This window comes from Spea bombifrons, chromosome 4 (genome assembly GCF_027358695.1).
Source record: "Spea bombifrons isolate aSpeBom1 chromosome 4, aSpeBom1.2.pri, whole genome shotgun sequence".
Taxonomy (NCBI): Eukaryota; Metazoa; Chordata; class Amphibia; order Anura; family Pelobatidae; genus Spea; species Spea bombifrons.
Window position 1 is genome coordinate 7,056,763 of NC_071090.1, and position 13,720 is coordinate 7,070,482.

Genomic DNA, 13,720 nt, shown 5'->3' on the forward strand with positions numbered 1-13,720 from the left:
CCATATTCACACCCTTTGCAAGTCACCATATAACAATCCGGTACTATATATATATATATATATAATTATTTTATTTATTTTTTAAGTATATATATATATATATATATATATATATATATATATATATTATTTTTTTTTTTTTAATTTATTTAGATATTTTTTTTAATGATATACAATTTAATAGTCCATTAATCCGGTATGAATCGAGTAATTCACTGTTTGTTTATTTGATCTCTTTCAATTTTAAAGCAGTTAGAATTACAAGCCCTCTGACCCCCTGAATTATCTATTCATTGAAGAATTTTCATATTTGTACAACGGGTGTGTAAAATTCGGTAGGTCTAAACATGTTCTGCCATAAGCTATGATCAGCGATCCCTTTTTTTCTTTTCTTTTTTTTACTAAAATACATCTAGTTTAACTCTTGTAAAGAAAAGTATAGCCCGACTTGAGTAAAATGTACAGCTGACAGTGTCACGGTTTGGTGTGCAAATGCATGGTGCTCTGTTCAGCATAAAAGTGAAAGGGTATAGATGAAATATCTCTGTGAGAAACAGTTTAGGAAGGAGTTTGCTCCCCCCCCCCTCCTCTGGATTTGCATAGCCAATAGTTCCAGTGAGTTTGCTACTGCGCGCTGATTGTTACTAGGCAGAATTTTTTTTAAAGGAAGCTTTCTCTCCATATCAGAAGTAGCTAAAACAAAAAAAAATAAAATTAAAATAAATAAAAAAGCAAAAAATATATAAAAATTCCCTGACATTATTAATTGGAATTAAAAGCATATCTGATCTCTGGACAGTTAAAAAAAAAAATCCGTGGGGAGGAAATAAAACCGCAAAGTATTAACCATGTGGCACGGGAACCAACTTGTATCTCTCATCACAATTAGAAAATGTTGTGATTTTATTGAAAAAATGCTGATAAAATCATTTCAGGGGAGCACTGATACCCTAATACCTTTTTTGTTAGTTTTTTTTTTTAAAAAAAAAACATTTTTTTATTTTAATTTTTTTTAGAAATCTGTGATCTCTTACGTCATGCTTGAACAATGCGACATATGTTAATCCTGCATGTTGTTTGGGAGTTCTAAGATAGTTACAAAAACAAAAATTATTAAAAAAACCTCAAACAGGAAAAAAAAAAAGCGCCTTGCTGAGTTTCCTTTTAGAACACGTGGAAGGACCTCTCCTTTCATCATGTGCCTTACAAGAGCAAACACATACTTATGACAACACTATCTAATCTAAGTTATTTAGCTAACCGTTCGTTAGCGTGCAGACACCACACGTTAAACGTTGTGTGCAATTCGGAAAACCAATTTACCTTCCGCATTAATGAAAAAATGTAATGAACTCAGGTCTTTTCATGCTACTTCCTTTTCCCCCTTCTTCTTTAAAGCTCTTAATTATCTATTCAAGTATCCTATTGCCTCACTGATTCTATATAGGGAGTGGATTGCTTGACTTTTTTTTAACACTTGAAGTACTCTTGTATTAGCATCGCCGTGAAAAGAATACTTTTTTTTTTTTGTAGTTGTTATTTTAAATGCATCTTAGAATGGATGCGCATGCATTTCGAATGTAGAACCCTAATCATGTGTCACTATTTAAATGACTTTACCCAAGACCCAGACTTTTCATATGTAAAATTTTACATCACCCATCCTTAATCTCCACAAGAATAAGAAAACATTTAAATAATAATAATAAAAAAAACATTTAGCCAATATAATCTTATATTGCTTATATTATTGCTCTCGGTTCTAATGAAGTTACGTACTGCCCTACAGATACAATAATGCTTCATTAATTGTCTGCCCATTTAATGAGGCAATGGGATTTGGTAATGGTTAAGGAAAAAAATAGAGATTTTTGCCTAACCCCTACAATTGCATAGTTTGGTTCTAGAATACGCAAAGCTTGTGCTCCTTCCAGGGTGTCCCAAGGAAACACTAAAACGCACTACAAGACACTTTTAACAAATTAACCACTGAGAAAAAGGACAGTCCACACATTATCTCAATACACCAGTTGGTTAAACACACTTAACCATTTTCTTTTAACCACCAAAGGCCTTAATTAAGAATCCACTCTTTCATTACCGGAAGGGGCGTTAGAAACACATTTTAAAAAACCTCTGTCTGCAAAATCCTAAAACTGTGAAACAAATGTGTATTATGTAACTTTCGCGGTCCTTTTCACGCGATCGAGGATCTAGGGTCTATCTGTGGTTTTCCAACCGGATCTCAAATACTGAATTAAAAAAAAAAAAAACTGTATTCGATTTAGAGCATTCTGATTGGCTCCCCCGTATCGAAAAAGCACATAGAAAAAAACAGAAAACACAAAACACAGTTCGGTATTTATGCTATAGAACTCATATATAAAAAGCATTCTCTTTTAAGCTTTAAGTTCATTTTTTTGCAACTTCCGCCATAATATTTAACCATTACATGGCACCAATGTTCTCACTAGTACATTCCTTCTGCAGCAACCAACAGAATGAGCTGCCACTACCTCCCCCTTTAACTTCCTGTACTATTCACTGTTCTTGCAGTTCAAAACATGCAGAGACAAAAAGAAAAAGCTAAATAATCTCATTTACAGGCACATATCAAAGGAAATACTCCTGGTTTTACGTTTACTCGGATAAAATCTTAAAATCTAATATTACGTAAAACAAAATAACTTAAATACAGGATTATGACAAATAAAATGAAAAAAAAAAGAAAAACACACTTGGTTTTAATCACTTAATACATCTTTTTTTCTGAACAGTTATCATAATCGATAAAACTGTTGTTCGTACAAACATTTTAGTTTTCCGAATAAATTTCACAATTAAAATAGAGTTTTCAATTATCAACGTCTTATGGTCTTTTAACTGTCGGTATCTATTATGGCTTTACATTTGTTATAACATGTCCCCAATTGTAACATGTTTATTAAAGTTTTACAATTTAGTTATTATTTTTAATGTTACTTTAATAAATTAGGTAAATCCTGGATATTTCAAGGCAGTGTAAAAATTGATTTCAGTGTAAAAATACACATGTATTACATGTAATAAGTATTTGTGCTGATAGGATTTATCACTTATTTTTTTTTTTACCCCTTTTTTGGTTTTAACATAATATGTATATGTAACAAAATTATTGAGGAAAGCAAGCCGCATGGTGGATATTTATCCTGTTGTTGCAAACATTTTACACTTCCGGTTTGCTTTTAAAAAATTGGATATTTGTTATTTAAAATGAATTAGTTTAGTTAAAATTATTTTCACTTTTTTTGTAACTTTTTAAATATCATGCATTAAAAACATATTAATGTTGTCCTGAATTCCTTACTTTTTTTTCTTCCGTATTCAATTTTGGTGGTGTTTTTTAATATACATTCGAAACAAATTTAGAAAATGTAACAAAAACATTGATTTTTTTAAATCTATTTTTATAAGTGCTTGTTTTATGGATATTTAATGGATCAGATTTCAGTGTGAATGTGTATTTTTTTTTAAACAATCAAATGCATAAAATCCTCGAATGGTCCCATCAAATGTAAAAAAAATAAAGTATCATACTAAATAATACAATTCTTACACTCGGAAACAAAAGGGTTGTGCACTAACCCCAAATACATTTTTTTTATTTGGATATTTTAACATTTCTTTGGCCATTCCTGAAGGCCCCAACGAGAGCAGAGGTCACAAGACCTCCTCTGTGAACCTTCAGGAAAGGAACTTGAAAAATGAACTCTTAACCTAACAAACCGTTTTTTTTTTTTTCTTTTTGTTTTTTTTTTCACTACCTGTAACTTTGCCTGTCTAGGAAGTGTTGTAAAAAAAGAAAGTGGTGAAATAAAGAAAGCTTTCTTTTTTTTTTAATTTCGTGTATATTACATTAAACCTCCAATGAAAATCGTATCCTTAAGTTAAGATTTTAAAATAATTTACATATAAAAGTTGTAAATTTATTTCACACCAAACAAATTATTTAAAAAAAATATATATATATATTCTTCAGAAAGTAACACAGAATAAAATATAAAGCTGTATCATCACTTGGAGATTAATATGCATTTGAATGATTACTCCTGAATCAGATGCTCACAATCTAATTGAATCTCCTTCCAACAGCTAGAAGAATTTTGAAAAACACAAAATTTACAGCTTTCTTGTTTTCTTGTTCAAAAAATACACCATGAAAACATAAAATGAAATAAAAAATAACCCAACACTGTTTTCATTTTATCTTTTTTCATATTCACAGCTAATTTAGTTTTAGAAGTTTTGTACATCTAGTTATTTGATTCCAATCTTCATTTTCCATAAAGTCAAAAACATGCAATTTTCATTATTAACAAGCACGAATAGTTGTGATTTTTTAAGTGTATTCTATATATACGTTGCTCTCTGATTTGATGTTTTGTATGTGACTTCAACGGAGCTTAATTTAAAATAAAAGATTTTCGTTTAGTGACAAAAAAATATAGATAAATTATGTGTTTTTTAAATTAAAGATTCCTTTTGAATAGTCACAAATATAAATGTTGATGTAACACGAAATTTTAAAATTGTTCAAATCTTGGGTATTTTTCAGAGGATTGGGGGAAGCATCTTTGTGGTGCACACTTCACTCAGCAGGAGGTTGTTTTCAACAACAGTAATGTGTGCATACAAAAACTGCTTCCCTCAACCTCCTCAACATTAGTTCCAGAAATTCAAAATAATACAAATTCCCACAAAATGTGGTAATTTTAGAAATATATACTTGTGAATGTACACTGCTTCTTGTAGGGAAAACATTTGGGCTACAGAGTCCTTTAATAGTTAATCACAAAGACTCTTTAGATACCATAGTTTTAAATTTAGTTTTTTTTAACCAATATGTTTAAATTAATTATAATGCTGGGCTATATATGTCCTTAATTAACAAACAAAGTGACATATTCCACTCCTTGCTTTTTAACTGCACTTCTCAGAATAGGTGCTAAAAAACCTTTTAGAATTGCTATTTTTTGGTAAATCTGCCTTACAAAAATCGGAATCGCTGTCTGACCAGATCAATATTGTCCCAGTTGGTCACCTCTATTGTTTTACCCAACACTTTTAAATTCAGAGTTTTGGTTTAACGCGTTCATCACCTGTTCATTTTCGAATAAAAACAAATACGCCACAATCTAACCTGTTTTTCTTAAAAGAAATCTGTTCCTAAGTTCACAATAAGTCCCCTTTAAAATATTTTAATTTAATATTTGTTAATGTTACATATGATTAAAAAGATCTACTCAATTAACATAGGAATAGGTAACTAAGCACAAAAACAATCACAGATGAGTTATTAAATGTGTTAGAGAACTCCAGACTGAGGTACAAACAACCAAAAGCATATATACATACTATATATATATATATATATAATATATATATTATATATATATATATATATACATATATAGTACAAATAATCTTTAAAATACAGTTAAAGTAGGAAAACAAACATGTAACATCACCTTTTCCAAGAAAAAAAGTAATATTAAATCCTTAATGTTCCATATACTTTGACGATTTAATGTTTTTAAGTATAAATTAAAATTTATACTTACATTTGGTAGCCATAAGAAGCCAACTAAATGTCTAGGACCTATAGGTTCCTAATTCATGATAAGGTCCACCTGGACTAACTAATTCAATGATTCACCGTAATCAATACAGTAATGGCTTTTAAAGAATTGTTTGGACATATGTATATTGTATATTTATGTATGTATATTATATGTAAATTGTATGTACAGATAGATGCCCCCACCTACATATGTATGTTGATTTAGTAATGCAATGACTTTCCTTTAAATAAATGTATTAAAACAGGTAACTCTAATCTAAATCTAATTTGGTAACCTATATCTCCCTAAATATTGATATAAAATGAATGTGAATGTTAAGATGTCATATAAAAAAAAGAATTTCAAACATAATGATCAAATAGCTTTTATAACACAACTAATTATGTTTTGTATCAAATGATCTGAAGTCAATGAAATGTTTCCCTAAATCAAGAACTTTATTATTTAATTAAAGCAATAAATGCAAAAATAAATAGTATTCGGTTGTAAAACCATTGATTGGACTAACATAATAACCAATAACAAAAGTATTACCACAATACGCATTGTTCTTGCATTTATACCACTGGATATCTTTATAACACAGATATCATTAATAAGGCAAGAAGGTATATAGTGCGTACATCAACCAAAATAATCTGAATGCATTTATTAAGATTTATTTAGACAAAACATGAATTCCTGGATTACTTGTAACACCTCCGCATGAATAGCACATCAAGACTCATGTCCACTAAACATTTTAATGATAATAAGAGATTATATAATAAAAAGTGAAAAAAACACACTGAATATCTATATCTTGGAACGGAGGTATGATAGAGATACCGTGATGGAAGCTCATGAATATATCAAGAATATAACAAAATAAAAGTAGGGTTTTTTTTCTATAGAATAAAAGGAAGGGCAAAATAAGATATATGTCCAGGAATAAGACTGTGGGATTTCTTAGAAATGTCTTAGATTTGAACCACTTTTTAACAGAAAGCCTATAAAGTAGAATCCCCACCAGCAGTACCAGCTAGTATCAGATTAAAAACCTCATTTCTAAAATATTGAACTCTACTTTTTTTTTAAACAGTTCTATAGCGTAATATAATGGTTTTTACAATGGAATGGCTCAGTCTTAGCAACCCATACCTTGACACTCTGACTAATGAAAGTATGTATAGGAAATAACTCCATTGTACAAGCAGGACTTCATTATCATTGCCATAAACAATCCAAGCAGTTCTTAGCAGGGGCAGGCATCCGAAACATCACATGACACGAATGGCTGCCTCCAGGACTGCAGATAAAGGGAGTTTATTGATAAAAAATGAGATGAAGCTCGAGGCGCTTCCCCCAGTAAGCAGTTGTGGGATATTGGTGATGGTAAAAGACACCTGAAAAGGTATAAAGCCTGCCTGAGTATGATGTTACCTCTCGATTTAAAGGCTTTTCAGATAACCTTCCCTGGACAAATACATTAAAATGTTCTTTAGTGTTCTGTCCTTAATTATTATTAACAAAATGCCACAATATAATGTACTCAATAACACTTTTCATTCTTTCCACATATATCCCAAGATTTTGTGTTTAGGAAACTGCCCATCTTTTGTTCCCCTGATGTCCCTCTTTTCTAGGGGCTCGGAGTGTTTGATGGGTATGAGCGTTTCACAGACTTCTACAGACCTAAAAGCCACAACAATGAGCGTATATTAAATGGTGAATATAGAATACATTACTCTTCCTTTAAATGTCCTATTATACAATTACTCGACGACATACAAAGTGTCTCGGAGAAGCTGCACTTCATCCATAGACTCCGGGTCAAACCTCGAGAGTTCCAAGGTATGGTGGCAACCAAATCTACAAAGTTATTACCACTTTGTCCTTAATCAATAGTTGTGCTCAATCCCAACTTTACCTTCTGTATCAACCACCACCGGTTTGCTGGTTCTGGAGTGAGTAGAATGGAGGAGAGTTCAGAACAGGGTAGTCATTTCCTATGGTCACTGACCACATGTCTGCGGAAGTTAGTCTTACTTTGTCACGCGTTTTAAACCAAAACTCCCAGAAAAAAATACCTGGAAACTTTCTAATTAAGCGGTTCATAAAACCATGAACCTTTCAAGAGGACTGTTCCATTCTGAATACTTTTTAGACATCGTCACCAAGCTGAAATCATCATTTCTGTACGATTGACTATCCAAAACCCTCCCGGGAGGTGCATGCCCCACATGTAAGGATTGATATACAAATGCCTGTGACGGACTTATCTCTGGCATTGAATGTCTTTAAGGTCCAAGTTATAAAGTCTTAAGAGCAGAGTAGTCAGAAGAAATATTCTATTGGTTGCTATAGTGATTGCACTAGTTTTACCACCGTGGTCCAGAAAGGATTTATATACATAACCCCCAGTATCATGAAATCAAAAAGCTCTATAGCAAAATGTAAATATTAAATAATGTCACAAAAGACTGCTCCTCTATTTAATTTATGGATGAACTTATGTCTTACATGAAGACATCGGTTGTCACCCCATGTGGGGGCAGCATAGAATGTATTCGAGGGTTATGCCAGGGTCTTTGAAATACCAGCTATGTATAAAATCTTCATCTATAAGTCTGTTCTCAGCACTCAAAGGGGATATAACACAATAACGGAATCACGGAGGAGATTCAGAGGTCCTCTGTGCACAGTGTCCTAGTCGGTCTTCATTTTGCTTTTTACTTAAACCCACAGGATGGGACCATCTCAAATAAGCATTAAAGTGCATATAATAGAAAGGGTACCCCTTGAAGTGAAAGCCATCCCTGTGTTTTATTAACAGCATATTGGCCAAGTATATTAAGTATGCACATTGGCATGGCCGGAGGAACCAGGTAGCATTGGCACCTAACACGTATGATCATATGTTTATTTTCAGTGAAACATAAAACGCCACTCTCATCTCTCTCTTTTCCTGCTTTTCTTTGACCTTTGTCTCCACCCTACATTTATTTCTTTATGATCAAGTCTCTTCCTGCCTTTTTTTCATCGTCCCTCCCCTATTATTCATCTTTTTCATAATTTTTCCTTGTCTGTTCTTTCTTTTCTCCGTGCGCGTTCCCTGTCTCCATTTTTTTTAGTCTTGAGCTTTCCCTTCTCTTCTGACCTTGTGTCTATTATTCTATGTTATTCTTTCTCACTTCACACCATTCCGGTGATACATTTCCTGGAAAAAAACTAGCTGGTCCTGATGCTAGAGCTCATAGGCTCACTCTTTACTCAACATTTCCTCCTACAATTTACCATTTCACTTTCCGATTACTGCAATCAATGATGTCTTCTACCATTTATTTCTGCACCACTATCATCCACATTTCATTCTAGCCTTTCCTTTCCAAGGTAATACCCATTGATCCATAATTACATTGGATCAATGCCTGAAAACAGGGACTCTTGAGAGGTATGCAAGTCTATCTCAGCCATAAACTTTTCCTTATGCTATAAAACTAACTTTTATGTTCCCTATCATCATCTGCATCATTTTAATAACTGTCCACCCAATATCTTCACCTATTCGACCACTCTGAATGCTTCACTTCATTGTCTTATGAAATTACCATGCCGATATCTACAATTCTAAACCCAACTAGCATCTGCACTCCCCACTGTCCTCTCCCATCAGCTCCTATCATTGTGTTTACCATCACCCATCTCAAAATCAACACAATCTTCACCTATTCCTCTGTTCTGAATGCTTGACCACAAATCCTGTGAATTCAGCATTTTCCAAAGGACTAGGTAATTTAGTGATCCCACCATTAATACCCAAACTACAAAGATTAAGGAAAAGCCAAGAAGCACCTGCCCAGCTGTTGTTGAACTCTTCCATACATTTGGATGACACGCACTTGCTTAGGATCATGAGAACTGTAGTTCCATGAAACCAAGAGGTCTACTCTGGAACATTCTGCTCTAAAGGCGATGCATGTCAGCTCTTGAGGGATGCATTGGAAATAAAATGCTAATAACTCATTTTGTGAGCATGCAGATATGGCCGTGACTCATGTAATTAGTCACTGGAGCCTCCACCTGTTTCAGAATCATGCACCGCAGTCACTCGAGTCAAATGTTTTTAAAAAAATTACATTTCCAAAATGACTTTTGGCTTTCAGAAGATGAGGCCCTTTTCTCTTAAATCATATTATTCAGATTATTCATTGTCACCTCCACAGTCAGAACATAACCGTTTCTCCCTTGGTTATAAAGCTGACCTAGGAACACAAGATACAAAAAGGGTTGAGATCAAGTAAATTGAAAACATACAGCCTCTTAAAAGCCTGCCCCATGGTGTATCCCAAGTTTTAGCTCACTTGCGCCATTACAGAGAAAAACTCTACATTGTCATTTCAGCCTCATCCTGCCCACATGGAGGAACCTTCTGCATGAAGGATCCAACAACCCCAGACATACATTTTGGCATTCATGGGCCTTCTGGGAGTTTTTAGGGCCCATCTCAAGTGTTAAGGTTAGTCCAGATGTGGACCTCCTTGCTACAGAGATGCCAACCACACGCCACAGATGAGACCTATGGTGGCCAAAACGTATGCCTGGGGTTATTAGTTCTCTCACACAGTGGAGATTTGCCATGTTCTGATCACACTGAAAAGTGTATAGCACAATAGCCAAACCTGAGAAGCTTATGGGCATGGATACGCCATATAGCACGCTATTAAGCAGCTGTCTATTCTCAATAGATTTGTTATCTCTGTAGGGCACCTAGGGCTCCTCTTCTTGGAGATGGGTGACGAGTGGGGAAAGTGGACAGAGAGTAGGTTAAACATGGGTGGGGGCTGGACTATCCTGCCCAGATGGCATATAGATGATATTGTATATCCCAGTATGTTAGGAAATGATCTATTTTATTATGTTAGCAGATTTATTCTTTTTTTTGGTTGCATAAAAAAAAAATTCAGATTATATAGCAACAACTAGACTTGGACACAGCAGAAAGTTTCTGTTCTTTCTTTATGTTCATTTTCCCGGAAAAAAAAATATTCCCATTCATCAAAATTTCTCCGTCTCCGTCTTTTTATTCGATGAAATTCGTCCAGCGTTTTCATTTTCGGAAATCCTTTTGGACAAAGATCAGCTCAATCAATGTTTCTCCTGATACTGCAGGCAAATGGCGATGGAACGAATGAACGAAGATTTTCGTATTGCGCACATTTGTTTTTAGTTTCTTTCTTCCAATGTTGCGTTTGTTCGTTATACAGACGAATGGATTAAACAGTAAAATTCTGCATGTATTATTAATATTATTTATTGTTTTATATAGCACCATCATATTCTGCAGCGCTGTACAGTGGGTAGTTATAAAAGGGTTAGATTCAGCAGTGTAGGTGGAACAGAATCTTTACTATGACTGATATATCAACGTTTTCTATATCTAAGACACATTCTTTTGGTGTATAAGTGACTCTCCCTTTGCTTCGTTTTCTCTGCGCGTTTTGATAGAGTCCGAGTTCTTGTGTCACCAAACATCTGCTAGCTGATACCAGGGTGTAATTATTCTGTCCTCACCCTCCAGTAAGCATGTGAACAAAATGTGTTGATTTTATTTTACTTTTAATGAATATTAAGAAAATTAAACTTGTTATTTCTTTTTATTGAAAAAAAAATAGCTTTAATTGTTGATCTGTGTATACCGGGTTATGATGCCAAACCCCAAGAAGTACATTGCTGACCATTCTGTATGTTTGGGAGATTAAATAGTGCAAGAAATAATGTGATGTTTTTATGGCCGATTGATTAATGTCAAGTAGTATGTATGTTAGATGGTCTTAACTGGTCATATAAGTATGTTCATCAGTCTCACGCATGCACATGTATGCACACAACCAACAGCCTTGAGCGGTGAATTATATAAATTGTTTATAGTTGTCTAAATGTGGTTGAATTTTTGCATTTCTCTCAATGTGTGGTGAACTTCATGTTAGGGGATTTCCAGGGTAGTACTTAGTAAATACCTCCATCCTGCAAAGGCAGACAAATTAGTGTATTTTTACTTTACCTTCTGTTTCTCTAGCATACTGCATACACCGGTCAGCCATAACATTTTGACCACTCGCATAATATTGTGCCCCCTTTTGTCACCAAGACAGCTCTGACCCATTGAGGCATGGACTCCACTAGACCTCTGAAGGTGTTTTGTGGTATCAGGCACCAAGACGCCAGCAGAATATCCTCTAAGTTCTGTAAGTTGCGAGGTGGGACCTCCATGGATGCTTCCTGGTGCCATGCGTTCTCCAGGTATGCGATGAACACGCACCCAGCCATCCACGTGATGTAAAGGAAAACTTGATTCATCAGACCAGACCACTTTCTTCCATTTCTCCGTGGTCCAGTTCTTATGCACACCTGCCCATTGTAGGTGCTTTCGGCAGTAGACAGGGGTCAGCATGGGCACCCTGTCTGGTCTGCGGCTACACAGTCCCATACGCAACAAACTACATCACACTGTGTGTTCTGACATCTTTCTTACAGAACCAGCAGTAACTTTTTAATCAATTTGAGCTCCAGTAGCTCGTCTGTTGGATTTGACCACATGGCCAACCTTCGCCCCCCACTTGCATCAATGAGCCTTGGCCGCCCATGACCCTGTCCTCGGTTCACCGATTTTCCTTCCTTGGACCACTGACCACTGCAGATCGGGAACACCCCACAAGAGCTGCCGTTTTGGAGATACTCTGACCCAGTTGGCTAACCATCAAAATTTGGCCCTTGTCAGGCTTAGATCCTAACGCTTGCCCATTTTTCCTGCTTCTAACACATCAACTTTGAGAATTAACTGTTCATGCTAGCTAAGTTCTGTGTCTCAGAAGTACTCTCCCTTCACCATTACAAAGGCTGCCTGAACCAATTAACGTCAGCAACTTAACAACAGAGAGAGATTACATAATGGAAATGTATTTATGATGTATTTATTTTTTGTGCTGACCCCCTAAGGGGTCTTAAAGGGGCATAGCATCTTCTAATGCAGTCTAAGGAGGCCGTGCTGAGCCAGCACAGTCTTTATAGTGTAAATGGGACAGCTAGGGGAGATCAAAGGTCTCCCCTTGTAACCAGCTCATTAAGCAGCAGGACACGGAGGGCCTGATTGCTCAAGAGGACATTCAGCAGGTGAACTGCCACCATCTTGGACCTGCTGCCCTAGACCTAGTTGACCTTGGCCAAGACACTTTACGGGACAGTAGTGGACAACCCTGACTTGACACTAGCCTACTACAACAATAATTCTACATTCTAAACTAACTGTAACCTAAAATGTTATCATTTATATAGCACCATCATATTCCGCAGCATTGTACAATGAGCGTGCTATCTACATCCATCAGGAGCCTCCAGTAAGGCAGCCGGAGAAAAGTAGGTTTAATATCTGTGAAAATACCTGACACACTTATTATCAGATCTAATCTAAAAACAAAACACCCAGTGATGCATATCCCACAACTTCCCCATTGATTTCTTACAGTAACTGACAAGCTCAATGCATATGTATTTAACAGGATGGTAATAAAAAGTTACTGTGTGTGGTGTATATATATATATATATATATATAAAAAAAACCTTTAATATATTTTTGCTATTTGTATTTTGGAAGTTAAACTGAGTATGCACACATCTTTACACTGGCTTGTTGGTGAAAAGTTAAAATCAATTCCAAATTCCTATAAACCAAATGTAATATATATTCACTACTGAGTATTATTTTGGAATTTTATCACCTGATCAGTTTCACTTAAAAAAATATTTTGCAGTTAGAAATTGGAATTTCTCCAATATTTGAAAAGTTTCTAAAAAAATCTCTTTGGGATCCATTCACACCATAGATGAGGGTCAAAGGCATACAAAGAACCCGTACCGAGATAGGTGGACAATTCATGTTAGCTTGGAGATGCTTTGTGATACATTTTGTCAGAATATTTTAGAGACCCCCCCAGTTCCTCTGCTCCACAAAAGGTTTGTAATCTTAACCCCTTAATGACAAAGCCCGTACATGTACAGGCTCAAAATGCATTGTTTTCAATGGGTTTAGGGACCGCCCATTGTCCTTAAGGGGTTAAAG